Below are 13,080 nucleotides of genomic sequence, written 5' to 3'. Positions count from 1 at the left end.
TAAACGGCTAAGATTAGATTTGGCTTGATCCATGACTTTTGGAACTTTCTAACTCAGTTTTATATTAATACCCATTAATATTTTATTTTTCCTAAGTTTAGACTTTAGGAACTCCATTAAAAATATTAATTATTTTAATATCTCCCAAATTGGTTAGAATCTTCCCAAACCATTTCTAGGTCTTGGAGATCTCATGTGCTTTAGCCTCTCCACCAATTTTCATGGCTAGAGCACATCCAATGCTACCCCAAATCAACATGAAAGCATCTAAAGTTCTCTGGGCAGGTTAATGCCTTATTGCGGTATGTTTCAGTCCCTTGAAACAGGCTTAGGCACTTAGTGAAAGTGTAGAAAGATGAGGATTGATCTCCTTGGTTTCAGGTTGTTTTAGAAATTTGGGGATGGGATGTCTTTAGCACCAGCCCTTGGTCACATGGTCAATAAGAGCTATGAACAAAGGCTTAATCGTGAAAGGGGCTTAGGGACAAGTTCCACCCATCGAATAGGGCTCAAGTCTCATGGAGATTCTTTTAGAACTAACAGTCGCCCAATGGCCTGGTTGACAAAGATGTCAGCTAACAGAGAAAAGGATATTTGTTAGTTGACAATTCATCAATTTGATTGATCTAAACCAAGTTGGACGTGGCAAAAAAATTCATCGATGGTCTATTGATCGAACCTAGAGAAATATGAGAACCAAAGTCCGTTAAGAGCCACTAACAAATGTTAGCGGGAACTGTCAATTGACAAAGACCGCAAACACCAAGTTAGTCAAGATCCAAACATCTAAACATCTTAAAAAATTTATAAAGCGACTTTGTTGAAAACCCGGATCTAGATGCTAGGGTAGCAGTTTACATGGAGTCCAAATGGGCACTATCAGACCCAATGTTGCACGAAGTGGGGACGAAGCGGGGACGTTTTTTGGAAGCGGGGACGCGGAAGCGTCATTTTCCAAAAATCTAGGAAGCGAAGCGTCTGCGACATATATATATATATATATATATATATATATATATATATATATTTTGCATTTATATTCAAAATAAACATCCCAAATACCAAATTAGTTGTAGAAGACATGAAAACATGCATATTTTTGCGTAAATCAAGATAGATATGGCATCCATGATTCCATTGTAGTTACTAGTATGTACATCAATGATTAATTATTCGAGCATCAACCATCTATATTCTAGCAACCACAAACATACATCAAATTTTTAAGCACATTATAAAACATAAAACATTTAAGCATATTATAAAACATAAAACATAGAGCATATTATGATTTATCTAGCAAGTGAGCAACTGTCAACATTTGTCATGTCCAAAATTCAAATAATAATGTTTACAAAATAGGTCACTTGGTCACCGCCAAAACAAAAAGGTTCAAATTCACAAGCCTACAAATCTAATGATTAATCTATAACAAAAGTAGTAAATTGTGAATATATCTACTAATCTCTCCTCCTTCCACCACGAAGAGAACATGGCAGCGGGCCTCCATGTGGTGGCAATGAAGAAGATGGTGCCTATGGAAGTTGTGGCACTGAAACTGATGAAGACAAACCCCCTGTTGTTGGTGTTGAACCATGGAACCTAGGAACCAAGGGACCAGATGGCGTGGCATCTCAACTCAATCATCATCACCCTAGAATCGCTAATTGCATGCATGCTCCCAAATGGACTGGTGCTAAGCATATAGTTGCTCAATTATCTCTATACGAAACGCGTTTCAGAAAAAACCGAAACACGGATCCAAAAAACCGAAACGCGTTTCAAAAAAAACCGAAATGCAGATCGGGCTGAAAGGTTTCGAAATGGCAAGAACCGCATTTTTCAGCGCGATCCACGTTTCCGAGGGCGGATCCCCCACGGATCCGTACGGATCGCGGATCGGGCTTTTGATCCGTGGGGGGGGGGGGACGTTTCCTGCAACACTGATCAGACCCTATGGGCAAGCAGATGTTGACGTCAAAGGATGACATGGCATAAGGAGTAGGTTCTAGGTGACATGGAGTGCTAATGTGTTGATGACATGGCATGTCAAATTGAATAGATGGCACGCCATGGTAGTTCAAGTGGACTAACGTGGTGGTTGTTGTGTGACATGTCACAGTAGGTGACATGGAATCTGAAAATCCAAAGTTTTGTAAACGAGTTTCTTTTGAGTTTTCCTAGATGTGAATTGATCCAGGAAAATGCAAGAAGTCTAAAAATCCGTATATTCAGTGAGTGGGGGTTCACTGCGTGGAACAAGTTTGATGGGGTGGCTATAGATAAGGATCAAAGTAATGTCGTGACAATGAGGAGGCCGAGTGACAACGTAGTTGTGAATATCATAGATGGCAGAAGCGTTCGAATAACGGAGATCCAAAGGTTCGAAAATCCCTTAAAATGGGACTTTTCAAAAATCCCAAGTCTGGATGGGTCCAAAACTTCTAAAGACCCAGATGAATCTAGAAGGCCTGAGATCTGAATCCGGATAAAACACTACAGCAAGGGATTCTTGGAAATCTTGAATCCAAATAAGAGTGGCGGGCTGAAAAGTCCTTTGGGGACATGGCCTTATATTGTGCTGACATGTGGGCAAGGATTGCCACATGTCTACCACGTGGCGATGTAAGATGCTGACGTGGTGCTTGGAAAGGACAGATCTTTAGAAAGCAATATTTTTGCATCCAAAGCTCATATTTTGATGACACTTATATCAATGGAAAGCTCTTAACCAGCCAAAGGCAATGGTGGTTTTAGAAAGGAGTTTGAAGGTGAGTAAAAGAAGGTGAAAATTTATATCCCCGCCTTGGATGAGATCAGGCATAGGGATTGTTGAGGGAGGAAATTGCTCCAGACATTGTCAAAATAGGGATTGTTTGGAGATGTCTGAGCATCTACAAATGTAGGGCAGAGTAATGAGGCTGAGGATTTCACATATAAGGTCTTTTGCGAACTCTTGTAGATCAATAATCGTATTCTTGAGCTCAAGTTTAGTTTCCTGCTGAGGCTGTGATGATCATGTAGTTGAATCCTTCATGGATACCTAGGCTGCCGAAACTGAGACACAAGACGCAATGCAAGGTTTCTCGCTCCCAAGTTATATGTAGCATACAAAACTCTCGTTGCAGAGCAGTATGCATGAAGTCCTAATTTAAGTACTTCTGCTGCTCCTTTCTCTTCAGTGAAAGATTTATCTTGTCTCCGGTTTGTACATTCACATAAAGGCATATCATCAAAAGAGCTATAGACTATAGGTCATGTTGAACGCTTTTGATTTGAACGTAAAATATCATTTGACATATAGCTACTACTACTACTAGCAACAGAACAATGACTACTCTCAGCTTCCTCAATTGATTGATTTAATCTGTCTTCAAATGAAGGCATGCATACACATTCGTGTTTTCTGGGAAACGGAAAGTTATCTACACTTTCCAACAGAGGGCGTGATGACTTTACCACTGCCCCATGTTTCCTAGATTTCTGGATTGCTCTCCTTTTTTGAGGAGCAGCCTCCACGTTGAAGTATTCTTCCTTGTAAGCAGAATGCATTTGAATGCCTGGCTTTCTCTTTGTATCTCTTAAAGAGGTACACGATGTCAAAGGTTTCTGCAGATAGAAATCAGTTTCAGTTTGTCCATTTTTCCTGTTTCCAGCACCCATTTCAACATTTAGATCCTACAACTGCATTCCAGCGTGTGATTCCTCTGTGAAGGCTGCAAAAGACTTCCTTTCCTGAGCAGTCTCCAAACAAATATTATGATTTCTAGCAACCTCTGAAATTTAATCAGTTTCCAGAGTGACCCAGACCTTTCAAACCTAATCTAATGTCTAGATAAGATAAGATAAGATAAGATAATTTTATTAATGTCCAACAAATGACCAAAATAGGTCAACGGGATTGTCAGTTACAATGATTACATCATGCCAAGCCGGTGGACCAAACGGTCCCCTTTAACATTTCTTTTAAAAAGCAGAAAATACCTCTATAACCTAAGTAAATGTAAATGTAGAAGCTAGAAGCTCCCAACTTCAAAACAAAGCGCTGCGATGAAGCAGAGAAGGAGAAGAAGAAAAAGGGTGGGGAAGGAGTCTCCTGTCCAGTTCCTACTCCTAACATCCGAGGCCGAGAGAAGAAAACTGAGAGAAGCTCGTCAAAATCTGCTGTCCTGTGGGCATGCTGGTTTGTCGTTGCTGTCGCCTGGAGGTTCTAGGGCGCCTCCCAAGGGTGGATCCAATCCTGGAGTGCTGGTGCAGTTTGGTGGGTCGGCCTCCCCGGGACCGCACTGATCTGGTCTCATTATCTGTGGGTCGGTCAATGGTTCTTTTGGTGCCCCGCTCTGGCGGTAGCGCACTAAAGAAGTCCGTGATCTTTTGCGTGGTGTCCAATCTGGTGGGGGGCTGGAGAAAATGAGCCTGAAATCAGAAGGCCTCCTGGAGATAAAGTGCAAGGCATCTCAGATCAACATATCTGAGGAAGCCGGTCAAAGTCTGCGAAAACCTGAAGAGACAATGGAAACGATGCTGATGCACATTTTTATTACTATGACCTGGTTTAACATTTTATTCATATGGTCAACTGTTCAACCTAGGTGATGAAGAGATATAAGATTTATCCTTATACAGTGCATCAGGACTCCGATTTTGAGAAACCAATGCTCCAGGATTTGAAATCAGGTGGTTATCAAGTTTAGCGGCTAGCCTTAATCAATGAAGACACATGTTTCTGATTGGAAATTCGGCACATATTTAGCTCCGGCTGAAGAGTGATTTCACACTTCACCTCCACAGATTCAGTCTCATCTATAGCTTCTACATCTTTAGGTGCTGAATCCAGTGTTTGAAAATCTTTTGGCAATTTTGTAATTATTTCTTTCATTCCCTGTAACAGTTCTAATTGGGAGGTCCTGGAGGGGGATCCTCAGGTACAGGAGGTGGGTGATATGAGTGAGCCACCCCCAATTCAAATGGAAGTGGAAGTCCGGCATCATCAGGATGAGACACATCAAGTGGAGGAAGAAAATGGACCCCAGAATCAGCCGGAAGCATAGGACGACCAAATGAATATTGGACAGCCCACACAGCCAGTGGGGAAAGTCTCTTCCTCGGCTTCTTGTGTTATATCTCTTATGTCTTCGTTGCTTTAATCTGGTTCTGGGCCTAGTCCCTCCAGGCCCCATAGTTCTGTAAGTCCATTGTTTAGTGGCCTCTCGGATCCCTTGGACAGCATTGTAACCTCTATTCCTGTGGTAAAACAACCAGTTGAGCCTATCCCCAATTCTTCCTACTCGATCTTACCGCCGTCACACTATAACCTGTACCAGCTCTCAAAACACTTATTCAAGATACTTGTCCAGATATTATGATGCACCAGGAAACTTTAGGGAGTGGAGAAACAGTTGCTGAAGCTCTCCATAAGATGTTCCCGGGGTGGCTTTTCCTAACCTCTGATGCTAGGGGCAGATCAGGGGGCCTAGCAACAAATTTCAGAGAGAGTAAATTTAGGGTTTCAAATCCTGGGGTTCTGAGAGGATTCTAGTTGCAGAAGTATTCTCAACGGATCTAAGACTGGAGCTCTCCTTTGTCAATGTCTATGGCGCCTGCCAGCACAGGGTCTCATTCTGGAACTCTCTACTGGAAAAATCCTTTATGAAAGAGCAGAATCTAGTGGTTGGTGGTGACTTAAATTTCTCCTTAGGGGAGGCAGAAACTGGGTGCCCTCAAGCTCAAGCAGACCCACTAGCAGATTATTTCAACAGTAAGCTGATGGAAAGTAGATTGATTGAAATTATATTAATTATATATAAACCAACATGGCAGAACAAACATACCGGAATAGCCAGGGTAGCCAAAAGATTGCATCGTTTTTTGTTGGCAGAAAGTTTGGCAAACAGGATCTCTCTTTTAAGCCAGTGGGTCGGTTCGGGTGAAGATTCAGATCATCACCCGATCTTCCTTGAAATGAAGGGGAGCAGTGGGAAACTAGGCAGTCCATTTAAGTTTAACCCTTCATGGCTACAAGAGGAGAGTTATGTTAATATTGTAAAGAAGACTTGGGAGCCTTACAATCTAGAATCGGGATCTTCCATAGCCCAGCAGTTTATGGATAACCTCAAAAGAACCAAACAGGATATGATTCAATGGGTGATGCAGAAAAAGAGAAGGGAGGAAGCGGAGCTTAAGTCTATTGAGGAAGAACTTGAGAGATTGGAAAGCCCGGAGGGTGATGGATACGCGACGGAGGAGGCCAAGGAAAGGATAATGCAGTTGGAAAAATCCAAAAGAAAGATACTGAAGGACAAAGTGGAGCAGTGGAGATTGAAAAGTAGGGCAATATGGTTAGCAGGTGGGGACGAAAACTCTAAATTCTTCCAAAACTATGCAAAGGGGAGGAAAAATATAAACACTATTTGGGAGATGTCGAGGACAGATGGAAGAGTAGCAAATACATTCAAGGAACTAGCCTCTATGGGGAAGGAATATTTTGAAGCCCTATACAAAGCTCCCTAACAGGTGACAATTGCAGAAGTGATCCAGGTTGCCCAACTTTTCCCAAGATTTATGGGAGAGGAGGACAACCAACCAATCACGAAAGGAGAGGTGGAAGCAGTTATCAAGGAAATGCAAAAAGACAAGAGTCCAAGCCCGGATGGCTGGACAATGGAATTTTTTCAGCACTTCTTTGAGCTTATATGAGATAACCTGCGTCGGGTGGTGCAGGACTCAAGTCTCAGAGGACAGATTTATGAACCTTTCAACACAACCTTCCTGGCCTTAATTCCTAAGACAGATGATCCCCAGTCTTCTGAGGAATTAAGACATATTTCCCTGTGCAATTGCATATACAAGATTATAGCCAAAATCATTGTTATTTGCTTCAAGCCAATCCTGTCCAGAAATATATCAAGAGAATAGTTTGGCTTCATGGATGGTCGGCAAATTCACAAGGCTATAGGAGTAGCCCAAGAAGGGATGCACAGTCTCAGGAGGTGCAACATGAAAGGTATTATTGCAAAAGTTGATTTGTCCAAGGCATATGATAGAATTAGCTGGATATATTTGTGCATGCTCCTCACTCACCTGGGATTTGGAATACCTTTCATTAACTGGATTATGGGTTGTATTACTAATGTGACTTTTGTTGTATTGATTAATGGGGTTGCCTCCCCTTTCTTCCATTCCCAGAGATGATTGAGACAAGGATGTCCTCTGTCTCCCCTCTTGTTCCTTTTAGCAGCAGAAGGCTTAAGTAGGTTGATCTTGGAAGCAAAACGTAGAGGTGAAGTAAAAGGGATTGAGGTCGCCTCTAATTTTTTTATAACACATTTACTCTTTGTAGATGATGTCCTCCCGTTCAGTAATGGGGCTAGACAGGACCTGCAGTGCCTGAAAGAGGCTCTCAATCTATTCCTAAAAGCCACAGGTATGATCATAAATGAGCACAAATCCTCTTTGGATTATGGAGGACTAAAACAGGCCGAAATTCGCAGGTCTCAATCCTATTTGCCTTTTGAAGCAAAGCATATGAAGAAAAGCCTCAAATATCTGGGGTTTCATCTAAACCTGGATTCCTATAAAAAAAAATGACTGGCAGAGGCTTCTGGCTAAGATTGAGAAATGTATTAAACATTGAGCTTCAAATGGCCATCAAAGGCTGTAAGGTTGGTTTTGATAAAATCAGTCCTAGTGGCAATTCCAGTCTATTAGATAGCACTCAAGTGGATTCTGAAAGGGATTTTGCATTCTATCAGGAATTTGTGTGGGAGTTTCTTATGGGCAGGAGCAAAGGAGGAGGAGGTCCTTCCATGGATAAATTGGGAAAAAAACGCTCTACCTAAAGCCTGGGGTGGATGGGGGATTAAAGATTTGCCAAATTTTGCAAGCTCACTAGCAGACAAATCAGGGTGGCATCTTTTGTCTGTGGAAAATCTTTGGATGACAGTGGTAACCCACAAATATATCTCCCTCTTACTATGGATGGATGGGTGCGGAAACCTGACGAGAGTTCCAAATGCCTCATCCATTTGGAAAGCTACAGTGGAATCCTTTAGAGTGATAGGAACAGGTCTGGCGTGGCACATTGGTAACAGAGAAAAAGTTAGAGTTGGTATTGACCCCTGGGGGGAGTGTAATGCAAACCATGAATTTCCAAGGGAAATGGTAATGGCACTAAACGAACAAGGCATAGTTTTCCTTGACCAAGTGGCGGATAAGGAAAGCTCTTCCTTCTGGCATCACGGTCTGTTGAACAGTTGCACTTGAATGAGGCTTTTGCGAGGCACTGGCAAGATTATATAACCAGGTCTTCAAAGGTCTCATATCAGGATCAGGGAAAGGGAAGACTCACTCAGGTAGGTACATGCCCCTTCGGGTATTTACTCCCCTAATATGGGTACAGCTATCAAATTGAATCCAGGATTCAAATCCAGCAACACTGGTTGTGGAAGCCCATATGGAAATTGGAATGTCCAGCAAAGACTAGGCTTTTTTATCGTGTTTACTAAGGAATAAAATCCCCACCTGTGATAACTTACAGAAAAGGAAAAAACAAGGTCTGAGATGGTGCATATTGTGTAAAAATGAGGAAGAGTCAGTCAACCATTTGTTCCTCATATGCCCCTTCACAGCAAGCGTATGGGAAACATTTAAGAGGCTTCTGGGATTCAGCCTAAACTGGAGAGGGCTCAGTTTGAGGGAAGTATGGTGATCCTAGTGGAATGAAGCACGAGATGGAAAACTATGGAACATCCCACCCTTAATCTGTTGGGGAATATGGGCAGCGAGAAACAAAGGAATCTTCAGAGATAAATCTTCAGCCCCAGCTCTCATTGCTGCTGAAGTTGCTGCAATCTACTCTTTAATCCCATCCATGCAATCAACCCATGTTCCCAGAGTCATAAGCGAGGAGGAGATCAAAACACAAATCCCTTGGTCATATTTTGATGGGGCATCAGATGCACAGGGTAGATGCAGAGGTGGTTTGGTAATTCACCTAAACAATCAAAGATGCTTAAAATCCAAAATAGGCCTGGGAAGTGGATCAAATAATTTTGCAGAATTCCTATCCTTAAAGCTCTTGCTTTGCTGGGCTAGGGAACTGGGAGTCAGATCTCTTCAAATATTTGGGGACATCTTAAACGTCATCAACTGGTTCAATGTTGTTCAGAGATGTCAAAATCATATTTTACTACCTATATTAGAAGAAAAACAGTTCATTAGACAATCTTTTGATTTTATTTCATGCTGCCATATTTACAGGGAACGCAATACAGAGGTAGACCTTCTCTCTAAGGAAGGTGTGGGACAGGATCTGGGCATCTGGCTTGTCAGAGAACATATAAAGGGGACGATCCAGGAGTATCTACATCAGCCTTTTATCTCCTGACAGGTTTCTTACAGGTTTTTCTTATGATGGTATTTGATGGACACCTCATTATTTTGGTCAGTTTTTCAGCCAGGTTTTGTGCTACTGTTTGTCTGGCACTATATATGTACAGGTTGTCGTGATAGTATATACTTATATGACACTAGAGTCTCAGAAAAGAGGGTTGTTTTCTCCATAAGGAGAGGCCCGGTTTTGCCTATTTTTGGATATGTTTCAGAATTATATGTTTCTTTTTGTGTTCAGAAAAGGTAATGCTTTCAGCGTCTGCATATGTAACTTTTTATCTTCTTAATAAAAAGTTTGATTTTTCTTAAAAAAAACAGTTCTAATTGAGATGTATGAAAATACCTTAATTCTTTAAAATATGTTTCCATGATTTCATAACCTACAGCGCAATTGTCGCCTAATGCAACTGTGATACCAGTGTTAAGAGTTATCTCTATTGTATGTGTAAACAATACTGTACAAAATATATATTTATTGATAGAATGAATAATGATGATGTTACAATGAGGGGCCCCGATTATAATTACTAGGCGGGGTGCCTTTTCATATGAAGAGACGTATCTCTTTAATAAGACACATTTTCATTAATTTATTATTACCAGGGTTGCATGGGGACCCGTCCCCACCAAAATTCTTGGTGTTTCCTTCATGACGACGATCTAGGTACTTTGGAACTCATCGGAAACTTCCCCAATTGGCCGGGGACTCCATTGCGGACTTTGGGACTTCTAGGCCGTCCCTCGAAAAATCAGGGACTTTTCGAAGGACTTTAGGACATCCCCCAATATCATGCACATTAAACTTTAGAAAAAAATAAATTTAAATAAAAATAAAAATAATAAAAAACAAAATAAATATAAAATAAAAAATAAAAGATAAAAATTGAAAACCTAAGTTCTAAACTTTATAGTCAAAAAATTAAAAAACAAATTTTGAAACCTAAACCCTACTGAAACCTAAACTTATCGCATACACACTAAACTAAACCTATAGCATACTACACACTACACCACACGGCGGTAGTGAAGTTAAACACTGTTACAGATACACGACAGCAAAGGTAAACACAGGTTGCAAAGTTTGCACGTAAAGACTGAGCTCGAGCAAAGGTTGCAGGTATACACAGGTTGCGAGGGTTGCAGGTAAGAGTCGAGTGAAGTCTAAAATAGCAGGCGAAGGTAGACGTTGAACAGAGAACTCCATTCACAGTGGCAAATGTAAACAAAGTTGAGAGAACTCAAGCGAATGTTTCAGGTGAGATAAGAGTCAAGCGATAGGGCAAAGTCTGAGTCTCTTAATTTGGGATTTATAATTAAATTTTTATGACTTATTCATGTTTACAGTTTATAGCCACTATACTCTATGAATTAATTTGCCTTCAATTTGAACTTGTCTCTTTCTCCATGTTTGTGACAAACCTTTTCTTGGCATGAATCTTTGAAATTTCCCTATGCCACAATCACCATGACTTTAATACCATGTTAAATATATGCAAGAGACAAGCAGGAGAGACTAGATGAGAGATAAGATGATATATCAATGTGCTACTAAATTACTAGTGGTGTTGTCTATATACGTAGCAAGTTCCATTATTCATTTTAGGAACCAATCAACTAATTCCCTGAATACATTAACATAAACATCATTTATTATATATAATTTATTTCACTTTATGACATTATTACTTTTGTACATAACATTTGTTACTCCTGAAATAAACATTACAATGGCTAACTCATCTTTAACGCTTAATGTTATAAGGTAAATAGATGGGATGGTAATACTCTTTGTGCTTTGTAAATAATAGTGATTCTGAATGATTATGATATACATTACACTGATGACAGGTCCCGCAAGGTTCTTAATTTCTAGACTCTTAATTTGGGATTTATAATTAAATTTTAATGACTTGTTCATGTTTACAGTTTTATTAAATTTTACTTTTAGTCTTTAAAGTTTAGCTGCTATTTAAATTTTGAAATGATTCATCATGCATCATAGAATGATTATGTAGACAATAGTAGATTGTAGGTTGTAGCAGACTAATAGTACTTCTTAAGTTCTTGACAATGGGCAATGATGACGAGATTTGTTTTTGTGATGCACAATGATGATTAGATAGTATTAGACTTTAGTATTTTATTTTGTAATTTGAATTTCAAAATTAGTAATAGTTCTAATTTTTATATTTTAATTTATCATTCATGTTTATGTTGAATTACTAAATTTTATTTTAATTTTAATTTTTTAATAAATATAAAAATTAGTTGTCGCACTTGCCGTCCCTTGAAAATTTGGGGGTGTGCTCTAGCCATCCTGGAAACTCCTCCCCCGTACCCCCATCCTGACAGTCAATGCAACATAAATTATTACCTATTATTATGTTTGTTACTGTTAATTTTAGATAAGAATGGTATGTTCTATGCTTAAGACAATTTACTTCAATGTTCCTTTAGCAACCCAATGACAAATTCCAATTATATCTAGTAGCAATCACATTAACTTATAAACATTGACAGTAAATGCAGATAGAACATAAAATCATATGCATAAGACAAGCCAAGACAAAAGGACACAAAATGTGGTGCATGCCAGAGACAAACCCCAATGTGGGGAAACCCTTTGATCGAATCTTCTTATTATTCTTCAATAGTTCAGCAGAGAGAGAGAGTACAAATATAAGCCCAAAACAGATCTGCTAAATCAACAGTCAAATCAGCCCTAACCAGAAAGTCAACGGTGGTCAAAGTTGCCCCAAAACATCCTCCAAACAGCAGTCCAATTTGGCCTTCCAAGAGAGTCAAAATCTTCAATCAAACCCAGTCAAAGGAGAGAGAAAGTCTGCTGTAATTTTCTGCAGTCAAACTTGAAGTCAACGCTAGTCAAACACCTCCAAATGCCTCGATTTCTGTGCCAATAAATGCAGCCTGAGAAAAGCAGAATTCTAGCCCAAAAACCAAGGTCAACGCTTGTCAAACACCCCTTGGTCAACGCTGTGCAATTTTGACCTGTTCTGCCCAAAAGAAACTCTGCCTCCTGCCACACGTGCGAAAAAGAGAAAGAGCTGCGCAGCCACACGTGCAAAGTCGAAGAGAGAAGCCTCCAATGTTGTTTGACCCAATCAAGAGAGAGAAGAAGATGTGATGAGATGATGATGTCCAAATGAGGAAAAGGCCTCTCCTTTTTCTACACAACGTTGAGGGTGAAAAGACATATCTGTTGGGCTTCATGCGCCTACATTTCACTGGAGCCGACCTTGACAATTTGTCCATAGAAGAAATAAATTCATAATTCATTTTCTGCTTGTCGGAATGAGATGATCTTTATATCAAAATTGTACCTCTCCAAAAGAGGAATTCAATGCATTAATCATCTCCACGTCATATGAGCTGTCCTAAGGTGGAATTTGGCCCTAGTTGCCAATTTTAACAGTTACATTCACCAGTGCCATGACGCTAATTAGTAATGTGTTGTACAATTAGTGAATGAATACTTTCTGTTCCGTATTTCTTTTTTCTCCCAGGTGAGCTCAGGTTAAGTTAGATATTGCAGGGTCCAACATAATTACAGAAAAATACATGATGTTATAATCAACCTTTCTACAGGGGAAAGAACTCAACGTGACATGATAATATGGTGTGAAGGAAATAAGAAATTGAAATGACCCTAAATGTCTAAATGAAATGGAG

The 13,080-nt window shown here is 40.0% G+C and overlaps 1 protein-coding gene across 3 annotated transcripts in view; it reads right to left on the bottom strand.

Annotated features, from left to right (window-relative positions):
- Window positions 1-13,080, bottom strand: part of LOC149175562 (calcineurin B-like protein 3) — a 201,958-nt gene that overhangs the window by 161,151 nt on the left and 27,727 nt on the right. The gene's annotated exons all lie outside the window — the stretch shown is intronic.

This window comes from Pinus tabuliformis, chromosome 4_1 (genome assembly GCF_031772625.1).
Source record: "Pinus tabuliformis cultivar Carrire ecotype Pingquan chromosome 4_1, CPIR1, whole genome shotgun sequence".
Classification (NCBI taxonomy): domain Eukaryota; kingdom Viridiplantae; phylum Streptophyta; class Pinopsida; order Pinales; family Pinaceae; genus Pinus; species Pinus tabuliformis.
Note: the sequence above shows the minus strand (reverse complement) of the source record. Positions and strands in the feature narration are given on the sequence as shown.